Source organism: Electrona antarctica (assembly GCF_951216825.1).
Source record: "Electrona antarctica genome assembly, chromosome: 10".
In the NCBI taxonomy this organism is placed as follows: Eukaryota; Metazoa; Chordata; class Actinopteri; order Myctophiformes; family Myctophidae; genus Electrona; species Electrona antarctica.
The window spans coordinates 14,865,681-14,880,093 of NC_136791.1; positions in this window are offsets into that span (position 1 = coordinate 14,865,681).

Below are 14,413 nucleotides of genomic sequence, written 5' to 3' on the forward strand. Positions count from 1 at the left end.
AAAATGATGAAAAACGGCATGCTATAGTATGCTGCCTGAGATGGGCTATAGCCCATGGGCTGTAAATGATGAAAAACGAGGATTTGAAAAAAAGACGAAAATCACTCCGAGACCATTTTCGTCACGTTTTTTCGTCACGCTTTTTCGTCACGCTTTTTATCAAATCCTCAAAAATGATGAAAAACGGCATGATATAGTATGCTGCCTGAGATGGGCTATAGCCCATGGGATGTAAATGATGAAAAACGAGGATTTGAAAAAAAGACGAAAATCACTCCGAGACCATGGGCTATAGTCCATTGTCTCGAGTGATTTTCGTCTTTTTTTCAAATCCTCAAAAATGATGAAAAACGGCATGCTATAGTATGCTGCCTGAGATGGGCTATAGCCTATAGGCTGTAAATGATGAAAAACGAGGATTTGAAAAAAAGACGAAAATCACTCCGAGACCATGGGCTATAGTCCATTGTCTCGAGTGATTTTCGTCTTTTTTTCAAATCCTCAAAAATTATGAAAAACGGCATGCTATAGTATGCTGCCTGAGATGGGCTATAGCCCATGGGCTGTAAATGATGAAAAACGAGGATTTGAAAAAAAGACGAAAATCACTCCGAGACCATGGGCTATAGTCCATTGTCTCGAGTGATTTTCGTCTTTTTTTCAAATCCTCAAAAATGATGAAAAACGGCATGCTATAGTATGCTGCCTGAGATGGGCTATAGCCCATGGGCTGTAAATGATGAAAAACGAGGATTTGAAAAAAAGACGAAAATCACTCCGAGACCATTTTCGTCACGCTTTTTCGTCACGCTTTTTCGTCTTTTTATCAAATCCTCAAAAATGATGAAAAACTGCATGCTATAGTATGCTGCCTGAGATGGGCTATAGCCCATGGGCTGTAAATGATAAAAAACGAGGATTTGAAAAAAAGACGAAAATCACTCCGAGACCATGGGCTATAGTCCATTGTCTCGAGTGATTTTCATCTTTTTTCAAATCCTCAAAAATGATGAAAAACGAGATGCTATAGTATGCTGCCTGAGATGGGCTATAGCCCATGGGCTGTAAATGATGAAAAACGAGGATTTGAAAAAAAGACGAAAATCACTCCGAGACCATTTTCGTCACGTTTTTTCGTCACGCTTTTTCGTCTTTTTATCAAATCCTCAAAAATGATGAAAAACGGCATGCTATAGTATGCTGCCTGAGATGGGCTATAGCCCATGGGCTGTAAATGATGAAAAACGAGGATTTGAAAAAAGACGAAAATCACTCCGAGACCATGGGCTATAGTCCATTGTCTCGAGTGATTTTCGTCTTTTTTCAAATCCTCAAAAATGATGAAAAACGAGATGCTATAGTATGCCGTCTGAGATGGGCTATAGCCCATGGTCAAAAATGATGAAAAACGAGGATTTGAAAAAAAGATGAAAATCACTCCGAGACCATGGGCTATAGTCCATTGTCTCGAGTGACTTTCGTCTTTTTTTCAAATCCTCAAAAATGATGAAAAACGGCATGCTATAGTATGCTGCCTGAGATGGGCGATAGCCCATGGGCTGTAAATGATGAAAAACGAGGATTTGAGAAAAAGACGAAAATCACTCCGAGACCATTTTCGTCACGTTTTTTCGTCACGTTTTTTCGTCACGCTTTTTCGTCTTATCAAATCCTCAAAAATGATGAAAAACGGCATGCTATAGTATGCTGCCTGAGATGGGCTATAGCCCATGGGCTGTAAATGATGAAAAACGAGGATTTGAAAAAAAGACGAAAATCACTCCGAGACCATGGGCTATAGTCCATTGTCTCGAGTGATTTTCGTCTTTTTTTCAAATCCTCAAAAATGATGAAAAACGGCATGCAATAGTATGCTGCCTGAGATGGGCTATAGCCCATGGGCTGTAAATGATGAAAAACGAGGATTTGAAAAAAAGACGAAAATAGCTCCGAGACCATGGGCTATAGTCCATTGTCTCGAGTGATTTTCGTCTTTTTTTCAAATCCTCAAAAATGATGAAAAACGGCATGCTATAGTATGCTGCCTGAGATGGGCTATAGCCCATGGGCTGTAAATGATGAAAAACGAGGATTTGAAAAAAAGACGAAAATCACTCCGAGACCATGGGCTATAGTCCATTGTCTCGAGTGATTTTCGTCTTTTTTCAAATCCTCAAAAATGATGAAAAACGGCATGCTATAGTATGCCGTCTGAGATGGGCTATAGCCCATGGTCAAAAATTATGAAAAACGAGGATTTGAAAAAAAGATGAAAATCACTCCGAGACCATGGGCTATAGTCCATTGTCTCGAGTGACTTTCGTCTTTTTTTCAAATCCTTAAAAATGATGAAAAACGGCATGCTATAGTATGCTGCCTGAGATGGGCTATAGCCCATGGGCTGTAAATGATGAAAAACGAGGATTTGAAAAAAAGACGAAAATCACTCCGAGACCATTTTCGTCACGTTTTTTCGTCACGCTTTTTCGTCACGCTTTTTCGTCTTTTTATCAAATCCTCAAAAATGATGAAAAACGGCATGCTATAGTATGCTGCCTGAGATGGGCTATAGCCCATGGGCTGTAAATGATGAAAAACGAGGATTTGAAAAAAAGACGAAAATCACTCCGAGACCATGGGCTATAGTCCATTGTCTAGAGTGTTTTTCGTCTTTTTTCAAAACCTCAAAAATGATGAAAAACGGCATGCTATAGTATGCCGTCTGAGATGGGCTATAGCCCATGGTCAGAAATGATGAAAAAAGAGGATTTGAAAAAAAGACGAAAATCACTCCGAGACCATGGGCTATAGTCCATTGTCTCGAGTGATTTTCGTCTTTTTTTCAAATCCTCAAAAATGATGAAAAACGGCATGCTATAGTATGCTGCCTGAGATGGGCTATAGCCCATGGGCTGTAAATGATGAAAAACGAGGATTTGAAAAAAAGACGAAAATCACTCCGAGACCATGGGCTATAGTCCATTGTCTCGAGTGATTTTCGTCTTTTTTCAAATCCTCAAAAATGATGAAAAACGAGATGCTATAGTATGCTGCCTGAGATGGGCTATAGCCCATGGGCTGTAAATGATGAAAAACGAGGATTTGAAAAAAAGACGAAAATCACTCAGACCATTTTCGTCACGTTTTTTCGTCACGCTTTTTCGTCACGCTTTTTCGTCTTTTTATCAAATCCTCAAAAATGATGAAAAACGGCATGCTATAGTATGCTGCCTGAGATGGGCTATAGCCCATGGGCTGTAAATGATGAAAAACGAGGATTTGAAAAAAAGACGAAAATCACTCCGAGACCATTTTCGTCACGTTTTTTCGTCACGCTTTTTCGTCACGCTTTTTATCAAATCCTCAAAAATGATGAAAAACGGCATGATATAGTATGCTGCCTGAGATGGGCTATAGCCCATGGGATGTAAATGATGAAAAACGAGGATTTGAAAAAAAGACGAAAATCACTCCGAGACCATGGGCTATAGTCCATTGTCTCGAGTGATTTTCGTCTTTTTTTCAAATCCTCAAAAATGATGAAAAACGGCATGCTATAGTATGCTGCCTGAGATGGGCTATAGCCTATAGGCTGTAAATGATGAAAAACGAGGATTTGAAAAAAAGACGAAAATCACTCCGAGACCATGGGCTATAGTCCATTGTCTCGAGTGATTTTCGTCTTTTTTTCAAATCCTCAAAAATTATGAAAAACGGCATGCTATAGTATGCTGCCTGAGATGGGCTATAGCCCATGGGCTGTAAATGATGAAAAACGAGGATTTGAAAAAAAGACGAAAATCACTCCGAGACCATGGGCTATAGTCCATTGTCTCGAGTGATTTTCGTCTTTTTTTCAAATCCTCAAAAATGATGAAAAACGGCATGCTATAGTATGCTGCCTGAGATGGGCTATAGCCCATGGGCTGTAAATGATGAAAAACGAGGATTTGAAAAAAAGACGAAAATCACTCCGAGACCATTTTCGTCACGCTTTTTCGTCACGCTTTTTCGTCTTTTTATCAAATCCTCAAAAATGATGAAAAACTGCATGCTATAGTATGCTGCCTGAGATGGGCTATAGCCCATGGGCTGTAAATGATAAAAAACGAGGATTTGAAAAAAAGACGAAAATCACTCCGAGACCATGGGCTATAGTCCATTGTCTCGAGTGATTTTCATCTTTTTTCAAATCCTCAAAAATGATGAAAAACGAGATGCTATAGTATGCTGCCTGAGATGGGCTATAGCCCATGGGCTGTAAATGATGAAAAACGAGGATTTGAAAAAAAGACGAAAATCACTCCGAGACCATTTTCGTCACGTTTTTTCGTCACGCTTTTTCGTCACGCTTTTTATCAAATCCTCAAAAATGATGAAAAACGGCATGCTATAGTATGCTGCCTGAGATGGGCTATAGCCCATGGGCTGTAAATGATGAAAAACGAGGATTTGAAAAAAAGACGAAAATCACTCAGACCATTTTCGTCACGTTTTTTCGTCACGCTTTTTCGTCACGCTTTTTCGTCTTTTTATCAAATCCTCAAAAATGATGAAAAACGGCATGCTATAGTATGCTGCCTGAGATGGGCTATAGCCCATGGGCTGTAAATGATAAAAAACGAGGATTTGAAAAAAAGACGAAAATCACTCCGAGACCATGGGCTATAGTCCATTGTCTCGAGTGATTTTCATCTTTTTTCAAATCCTCAAAAATGATGAAAAACGAGATGCTATAGTATGCTGCCTGAGATGGGCTATAGCCCATGGGCTGTAAATGATGAAAAACGAGGATTTGAAAAAAAGACGAAAATCACTCCGAGACCATTTTCGTCACGTTTTTTCGTCACGCTTTTTCGTCACGCTTTTTATCAAATCCTCAAAAATGATGAAAAACGGCATGCTATAGTATGCTGCCTGAGATGGGCTATAGCCCATGGTCAAAAATGATGAAAAACAAGGATTTGAAAAAAAGACGAAAATCACTCCGAGACCATGGGCTATAGTCCATTGTCTCGAGTGATTTTCGTCTTTTTTTCAAATCCTCAAAAATGATGAAAAACGAGATGCTATAGTATGCTGCCTGAGATGGGCTATAGCCCATGGGCTGTAAATGATGAAAAACGAGGATTTGAAAAAAAGACGAAAATCACTCCGAGACCATTTTCGTCACGTTTTTTCGTCACGCTTTTTCGTCACGCTTTTTATCAAATCCTCAAAAATGATGAAAAACGGCATGCTATAGTATGCTGCCTGAGATGGGCTATAGCCCATGGGCTGTAAATGATGAAAAACGAGGATTTGAAAAAAAGACGAAAATCACTCCGAGACCATGGGCTATAGTCCATTGTCTCGAGTGATTTTCGTCTTTTTTTCAAATCCTCAAAAATGATGAAAAACGGCATGCTATAGTATGCTGCCTGAGATGGGCTATAGCCTATGGGCTGTAAATGATGAAAAACGAGGATTTGAAAAAAAGACGAAAATCACTCCGAGACCATTTTCGTCACGTTTTTTCGTCACACTTTTTCGTCGCGCTTTTTCGTTGCGCTTTTTCGTCTTTTTATCAAATCCTCAAAAATGATGAAAAACGGCATGCTATAGTATGCCGTCTGAGATGGGCTATAGCCCATGGTCAAAAATGATGAAAAACGAGGATTTGAAAAAAAGATGAAAATCACTCCGAGACCATGGGCTATAGTCCATTGTCTCGAGTGATTTTTGTCTTTTTTTCAAATCCTCAAAAATGATGAAAAACGGCATGCTATAGTATGCTGCCTGAGATGGGCTATAGCCTATGGGCTGTAAATGATGAAAAACGAGGATTTGAAAAAAAGACGAAAATCACTCCGAGACCATTTTCGTCACGTTTTTTCGTCACACTTTTTCGTCGCGCTTTTTCGTTGCGCTTTTTCGTCTTTTTATCAAATCCTCAAAAATGATGAAAAACGGCATGCTATAGTATGCCGTCTGAGATGGGCTATAGCCCATGGTCAAAAATTATGAAAAACGAGGATTTGAAAAAAAGATGAAAATCCCTCCGAGACCATGGGCTATAGTCCATTGTCTCGAGTGATTTTCGTCTTTTTTTCAAATCCTCAAAAAATGGAGTTGGAACAACATATGTTCAGGAGGAGGAGAAACGCACATTGGCCCTGCCCTTCATGCCACTCTCCGCCCTCCACGTCAATCTACCTGTCCCCATTTATACCTGCCCAGTACCACCCAGAATCCTCCATGTTTTGCCCGCCTTGCTGCGTCGCACACCAGCCGCCTTCCTACAGGCTTCTCGCAACCCACCCCCACCCCTTCACCTCCATAGCAGCTCCTCTCCCCGCTCCCCCCAAAGGAGTTTTTTCGGCACTAGAACTACTACATTCACCTAGCCAAAAGTGGATAAAACGATTAAAACAAAACTCTCTCCTCTCCTTCTCAGGTTCCTGCGGCGGGATATCGTCCATGCGCACCGTAAGAAAAACGCCTTAGGACGAACGCCACACGACGAGTGCCATTCGACCTCCTCCCCAAAGACTCCAGGGTCGGCGAACCCCCCCCCGGAACCTACACATCTGCATTAATTCATCCTTCCTTCATCCCTCCATTTCTTCACTGTCAATAAATCCCTTGGCCTTAAACCTCTCCAATGGTGTGTTTATTCCTACTAGTGAATGATGAAAAACGGCATGCTATAGTATGCCGTCTGAGATGGGCTATAGCCCATGGGCTGTAAATGATGAAAAACGAGGATTTGAAAAAAAGACGAAAATCACTCCGAGACCATGGGCTATAGTCCATTGTCTCGAGTGATTTTCGTCTTTTTTTCAAATCCTCAAAAATGATGAAAAACGGCATGCTATAGTATGCTGCCTGAGATGGGCTATAGCCCATGGGCTGTAAATGATGAAAAACGAGGATTTGAAAAAAAGACGAAAATCACTCCGAGACCATGGGCTATAGTCCATTGTCTCGAGTGATTTTCGTCTTTTTTCAAATCCTCAAAAATGATGAAAAACGGCATGCTATAGTATGCCGTCTGAGATGGGCTATAGCCCATGGTCAAAAATTATGAAAAACGAGGATTTGAAAAAAAGATGAAAATCACTCCGAGACCATGGGCTATAGTCCATTGTCTCGAGTGACTTTCGTCTTTTTTTCAAATCCTTAAAAATGATGAAAAACGGCATGCTATAGTATGCTGCCTGAGATGGGCTTTAGCCCATGGGCTGTAAATGATGAAAAACGAGGATTTAAAAAAAATACGAAAATCACTCCGAGACCATGGGCTAAAGTCCATTGTCTCGAGTGATTTTCGTCTTTTTTCAAATCCTCAAAAATGATGAAAAACGAGATGCTATAGTATGCTTCCTGAGATGGGCTATAGCCCATGGGCTGTAAATGATGAAAAACGAGGATTTGAAAAAAAGACGAAAATCACTCCGAGACCATTTTCGTCACGTTTTTTCGTCACGCTTTTTCGTCACGCTTTTTATCAAATCCTCAAAAATGATGAAAAACGGCATGATATAGTATGCTGCCTGAGATGGGCTATAGCCCATGGGATGTAAATGATGAAAAACGAGGATTTGAAAAAAAGACGAAAATCACTCCGAGACCATGGGCTATAGTCCATTGTCTCGAGTGATTTTCGTCTTTTTTTCAAATCCTCAAAAATGATGAAAAACGGCATGCTATAGTATGCTGCCTGAGATGGGCTATAGCCTATAGGCTGTAAATGATGAAAAACGAGGATTTGAAAAAAAGACGAAAATCACTCCGAGACCATGGGCTATAGTCCATTGTCTCGAGTGATTTTCGTCTTTTTTTCAAATCCTCAAAAATTATGAAAAACGGCATGCTATAGTATGCTGCCTGAGATGGGCTATAGCCCATGGGCTGTAAATGATGAAAAACGAGGATTTGAAAAAAAGACGAAAATCACTCCGAGACCATGGGCTATAGTCCATTGTCTCGAGTGATTTTCGTCTTTTTTTCAAATCCTCAAAAATGATGAAAAACGGCATGCTATAGTATGCTGCCTGAGATGGGCTATAGCCCATGGGCTGTAAATGATGAAAAACGAGGATTTGAAAAAAAGACGAAAATCACTCCGAGACCATTTTCGTCACGCTTTTTCGTCACGCTTTTTCGTCTTTTTATCAAATCCTCAAAAATGATGAAAAACTGCATGCTATAGTATGCTGCCTGAGATGGGCTATAGCCCATGGGCTGTAAATGATAAAAAACGAGGATTTGAAAAAAAGACGAAAATCACTCCGAGACCATGGGCTATAGTCCATTGTCTCGAGTGATTTTCATCTTTTTTCAAATCCTCAAAAATGATGAAAAACGAGATGCTATAGTATGCTGCCTGAGATGGGCTATAGCCCATGGGCTGTAAATGATGAAAAACGAGGATTTGAAAAAAAGACGAAAATCACTCCGAGACCATTTTCGTCACGTTTTTTCGTCACGCTTTTTCGTCACGCTTTTTATCAAATCCTCAAAAATGATGAAAAACGGCATGCTATAGTATGCTGCCTGAGATGGGCTATAGCCCATGGGCTGTAAATGATGAAAAACGAGGATTTGAAAAAAAGACGAAAATCACTCAGACCATTTTCGTCACGTTTTTTCGTCACGCTTTTTCGTCACGCTTTTTCGTCTTTTTATCAAATCCTCAAAAATGATGAAAAACGGCATGCTATAGTATGCTGCCTGAGATGGGCTATAGCCCATGGGCTGTAAATGATAAAAAACGAGGATTTGAAAAAAAGACGAAAATCACTCCGAGACCATGGGCTATAGTCCATTGTCTCGAGTGATTTTCATCTTTTTTCAAATCCTCAAAAATGATGAAAAACGAGATGCTATAGTATGCTGCCTGAGATGGGCTATAGCCCATGGGCTGTAAATGATGAAAAACGAGGATTTGAAAAAAAGACGAAAATCACTCCGAGACCATTTTCGTCACGTTTTTTCGTCACGCTTTTTCGTCACGCTTTTTATCAAATCCTCAAAAATGATGAAAAACGGCATGCTATAGTATGCTGCCTGAGATGGGCTATAGCCCATGGTCAAAAATGATGAAAAACAAGGATTTGAAAAAAAGACGAAAATCACTCCGAGACCATGGGCTATAGTCCATTGTCTCGAGTGATTTTCGTCTTTTTTTCAAATCCTCAAAAATGATGAAAAACGAGATGCTATAGTATGCTGCCTGAGATGGGCTATAGCCCATGGGCTGTAAATGATGAAAAACGAGGATTTGAAAAAAAGACGAAAATCACTCCGAGACCATTTTCGTCACGTTTTTTCGTCACGCTTTTTCGTCACGCTTTTTATCAAATCCTCAAAAATGATGAAAAACGGCATGCTATAGTATGCTGCCTGAGATGGGCTATAGCCCATGGGCTGTAAATGATGAAAAACGAGGATTTGAAAAAAAGACGAAAATCACTCCGAGACCATGGGCTATAGTCCATTGTCTCGAGTGATTTTCGTCTTTTTTTCAAATCCTCAAAAATGATGAAAAACGGCATGCTATAGTATGCTGCCTGAGATGGGCTATAGCCTATGGGCTGTAAATGATGAAAAACGAGGATTTGAAAAAAAGACGAAAATCACTCCGAGACCATTTTCGTCACGTTTTTTCGTCACACTTTTTCGTCGCGCTTTTTCGTTGCGCTTTTTCGTCTTTTTATCAAATCCTCAAAAATGATGAAAAACGGCATGCTATAGTATGCCGTCTGAGATGGGCTATAGCCCATGGTCAAAAATGATGAAAAACGAGGATTTGAAAAAAAGATGAAAATCACTCCGAGACCATGGGCTATAGTCCATTGTCTCGAGTGATTTTTGTCTTTTTTTCAAATCCTCAAAAATGATGAAAAACGGCATGCTATAGTATGCTGCCTGAGATGGGCTATAGCCTATGGGCTGTAAATGATGAAAAACGAGGATTTGAAAAAAAGACGAAAATCACTCCGAGACCATTTTCGTCACGTTTTTTCGTCACACTTTTTCGTCGCGCTTTTTCGTTGCGCTTTTTCGTCTTTTTATCAAATCCTCAAAAATGATGAAAAACGGCATGCTATAGTATGCCGTCTGAGATGGGCTATAGCCCATGGTCAAAAATTATGAAAAACGAGGATTTGAAAAAAAGATGAAAATCCCTCCGAGACCATGGGCTATAGTCCATTGTCTCGAGTGATTTTCGTCTTTTTTTCAAATCCTCAAAAAATGGAGTTGGAACAACATATGTTCAGGAGGAGGAGAAACGCACATTGGCCCTGCCCTTCATGCCACTCTCCGCCCTCCACGTCAATCTACCTGTCCCCATTTATACCTGCCCAGTACCACCCAGAATCCTCCATGTTTTGCCCGCCTTGCTGCGTCGCACACCAGCCGCCTTCCTACAGGCTTCTCGCAACCCACCCCCACCCCTTCACCTCCATAGCAGCTCCTCTCCCCGCTCCCCCCAAAGGAGTTTTTTCGGCACTAGAACTACTACATTCACCTAGCCAAAAGTGGATAAAACGATTAAAACAAAACTCTCTCCTCTCCTTCTCAGGTTCCTGCGGCGGGATATCGTCCATGCGCACCGTAAGAAAAACGCCTTAGGACGAACGCCACACGACGAGTGCCATTCGACCTCCTCCCCAAAGACTCCAGGGTCGGCGAACCCCCCCCCGGAACCTACACATCTGCATTAATTCATCCTTCCTTCATCCCTCCATTTCTTCACTGTCAATAAATCCCTTGGCCTTAAACCTCTCCAATGGTGTGTTTATTCCTACTAGTGAATGATGAAAAACGGCATGCTATAGTATGCCGTCTGAGATGGGCTATAGCCCATGGGCTGTAAATGATGAAAAACGAGGATTTGAAAAAAAGACGAAAATCACTCCGAGACCATGGGCTATAGTCCATTGTCTCGAGTGATTTTCGTCTTTTTTTCAAATCCTCAAAAATGATGAAAAACGGCATGCTATAGTATGCTGCCTGAGATGGGCTATAGCCCATGGGCTGTAAATGATGAAAAACGAGGATTTGAAAAAAAGACGAAAATCACTCCGAGACCATGGGCTATAGTCCATTGTCTCGAGTGATTTTCGTCTTTTTTCAAATCCTCAAAAATGATGAAAAACGGCATGCTATAGTATGCCGTCTGAGATGGGCTATAGCCCATGGTCAAAAATTATGAAAAACGAGGATTTGAAAAAAAGATGAAAATCACTCCGAGACCATGGGCTATAGTCCATTGTCTCGAGTGACTTTCGTCTTTTTTTCAAATCCTTAAAAATGATGAAAAACGGCATGCTATAGTATGCTGCCTGAGATGGGCTTTAGCCCATGGGCTGTAAATGATGAAAAACGAGGATTTAAAAAAAATACGAAAATCACTCCGAGACCATGGGCTAAAGTCCATTGTCTCGAGTGATTTTCGTCTTTTTTCAAATCCTCAAAAATGATGAAAAACGAGATGCTATAGTATGCTTCCTGAGATGGGCTATAGCCCATGGGCTGTAAATGATGAAAAACGAGGATTTGAAAAAAAGACGAAAATCACTCCGAGACCATGGGCTATAGTCCATTGTCTCGAGTGATTTTCGTCTTTTTTCAAATCCTCAAAAATGATGAAAAACGAGATGCTATAGTATGCTGCCTGAGATGGGCTATAGCCCATGGGCTGTAAATGATGAAAAACGAGGATTTGAAAAAAAGACGAAAATCACTCCGAGACCATTTTCGTCACGCTTTTTCGTCACGCTTTTTCGTCTTTTTATCAAATCCTCAAAAATGATGAAAAACTGCATGCTATAGTATGCTGCCTGAGATGGGCTATAGCCCATGGGCTGTAAATGATAAAAAACGAGGATTTGAAAAAAAGACGAAAATCACTCCGAGACCATGGGCTATATAGTCCATTGTCTCGAGTGATTTTCATCTTTTTTCAAATCCTCAAAAATGATGAAAAACGAGATGCTATAGTATGCTGCCTGAGATGGGCTATAGCCCATGGGCTGTAAATGATGAAAAACGAGGATTTGAAAAAAAGACGAAAATCACTCCGAGACCATTTTCGTCACGTTTTTTCGTCACGCTTTTTCGTCACGCTTTTTATCAAATCCTCAAAAATGATGAAAAACGGCATGCTATAGTATGCTGCCTGAGATGGGCTATAGCCCATGGGCTGTAAATGATGAAAAACGAGGATTTGAAAAAAAGACGAAAATCACTCAGACCATTTTCGTCACGTTTTTTCGTCACGCTTTTTCGTCACGCTTTTTCGTCTTTTTATCAAATCCTCAAAAATGATGAAAAACGGCATGCTATAGTATGCTGCCTGAGATGGGCTATAGCCCATGGGCTGTAAATGATAAAAAACGAGGATTTGAAAAAAAGACGAAAATCACTCCGAGACCATGGGCTATAGTCCATTGTCTCGAGTGATTTTCATCTTTTTTCAAATCCTCAAAAATGATGAAAAACGAGATGCTATAGTATGCTGCCTGAGATGGGCTATAGCCCATGGGCTGTAAATGATGAAAAACGAGGATTTGAAAAAAAGACGAAAATCACTCCGAGACCATTTTCGTCACGTTTTTTCGTCACGCTTTTTCGTCACGCTTTTTATCAAATCCTCAAAAATGATGAAAAACGGCATGCTATAGTATGCTGCCTGAGATGGGCTATAGCCCATGGTCAAAAATGATGAAAAACAAGGATTTGAAAAAAAGACGAAAATCACTCCGAGACCATGGGCTATAGTCCATTGTCTCGAGTGATTTTCGTCTTTTTTTCAAATCCTCAAAAATGATGAAAAACGAGATGCTATAGTATGCTGCCTGAGATGGGCTATAGCCCATGGGCTGTAAATGATGAAAAACGAGGATTTGAAAAAAAGACGAAAATCACTCCGAGACCATTTTCGTCACGTTTTTTCGTCACGCTTTTTCGTCACGCTTTTTATCAAATCCTCAAAAATGATGAAAAACGGCATGCTATAGTATGCTGCCTGAGATGGGCTATAGCCCATGGGCTGTAAATGATGAAAAACGAGGATTTGAAAAAAAGACGAAAATCACTCCGAGACCATGGGCTATAGTCCATTGTCTCGAGTGATTTTCGTCTTTTTTTCAAATCCTCAAAAATGATGAAAAACGGCATGCTATAGTATGCTGCCTGAGATGGGCTATAGCCTATGGGCTGTAAATGATGAAAAACGAGGATTTGAAAAAAAGACGAAAATCACTCCGAGACCATTTTCGTCACGTTTTTTCGTCACACTTTTTCGTCGCGCTTTTTCGTTGCGCTTTTTCGTCTTTTTATCAAATCCTCAAAAATGATGAAAAACGGCATGCTATAGTATGCCGTCTGAGATGGGCTATAGCCCATGGTCAAAAATGATGAAAAACGAGGATTTGAAAAAAAGATGAAAATCACTCCGAGACCATGGGCTATAGTCCATTGTCTCGAGTGATTTTTGTCTTTTTTTCAAATCCTCAAAAATGATGAAAAACGGCATGCTATAGTATGCTGCCTGAGATGGGCTATAGCCTATGGGCTGTAAATGATGAAAAACGAGGATTTGAAAAAAAGACGAAAATCACTCCGAGACCATTTTCGTCACGTTTTTTCGTCACACTTTTTCGTCGCGCTTTTTCGTTGCGCTTTTTCGTCTTTTTATCAAATCCTCAAAAATGATGAAAAACGGCATGCTATAGTATGCCGTCTGAGATGGGCTATAGCCCATGGTCAAAAATTATGAAAAACGAGGATTTGAAAAAAAGATGAAAATCCCTCCGAGACCATGGGCTATAGTCCATTGTCTCGAGTGATTTTCGTCTTTTTTTCAAATCCTCAAAAAATGGAGTTGGAACAACATATGTTCAGGAGGAGGAGAAACGCACATTGGCCCTGCCCTTCATGCCACTCTCCGCCCTCCACGTCAATCTACCTGTCCCCATTTATACCTGCCCAGTACCACCCAGAATCCTCCATGTTTTGCCCGCCTTGCTGCGTCGCACACCAGCCGCCTTCCTACAGGCTTCTCGCAACCCACCCCCACCCCTTCACCTCCATAGCAGCTCCTCTCCCCGCTCCCCCCAAAGGAGTTTTTTCGGCACTAGAACTACTACATTCACCTAGCCAAAAGTGGATAAAACGATTAAAACAAAACTCTCTCCTCTCCTTCTCAGGTTCCTGCGGCGGGATATCGTCCATGCGCACCGTAAGAAAAACGCCTTAGGACGAACGCCACACGACGAGTGCCATTCGACCTCCTCCCCAAAGACTCCAGGGTCGGCGAACCCCCCCCCGGAACCTACACATCTGCATTAATTCATCCTTCCTTCATCCCTCCATTTCTTCACTGTCAATAAATCCCTTGGCCTTAAACCTCTCCAATGGT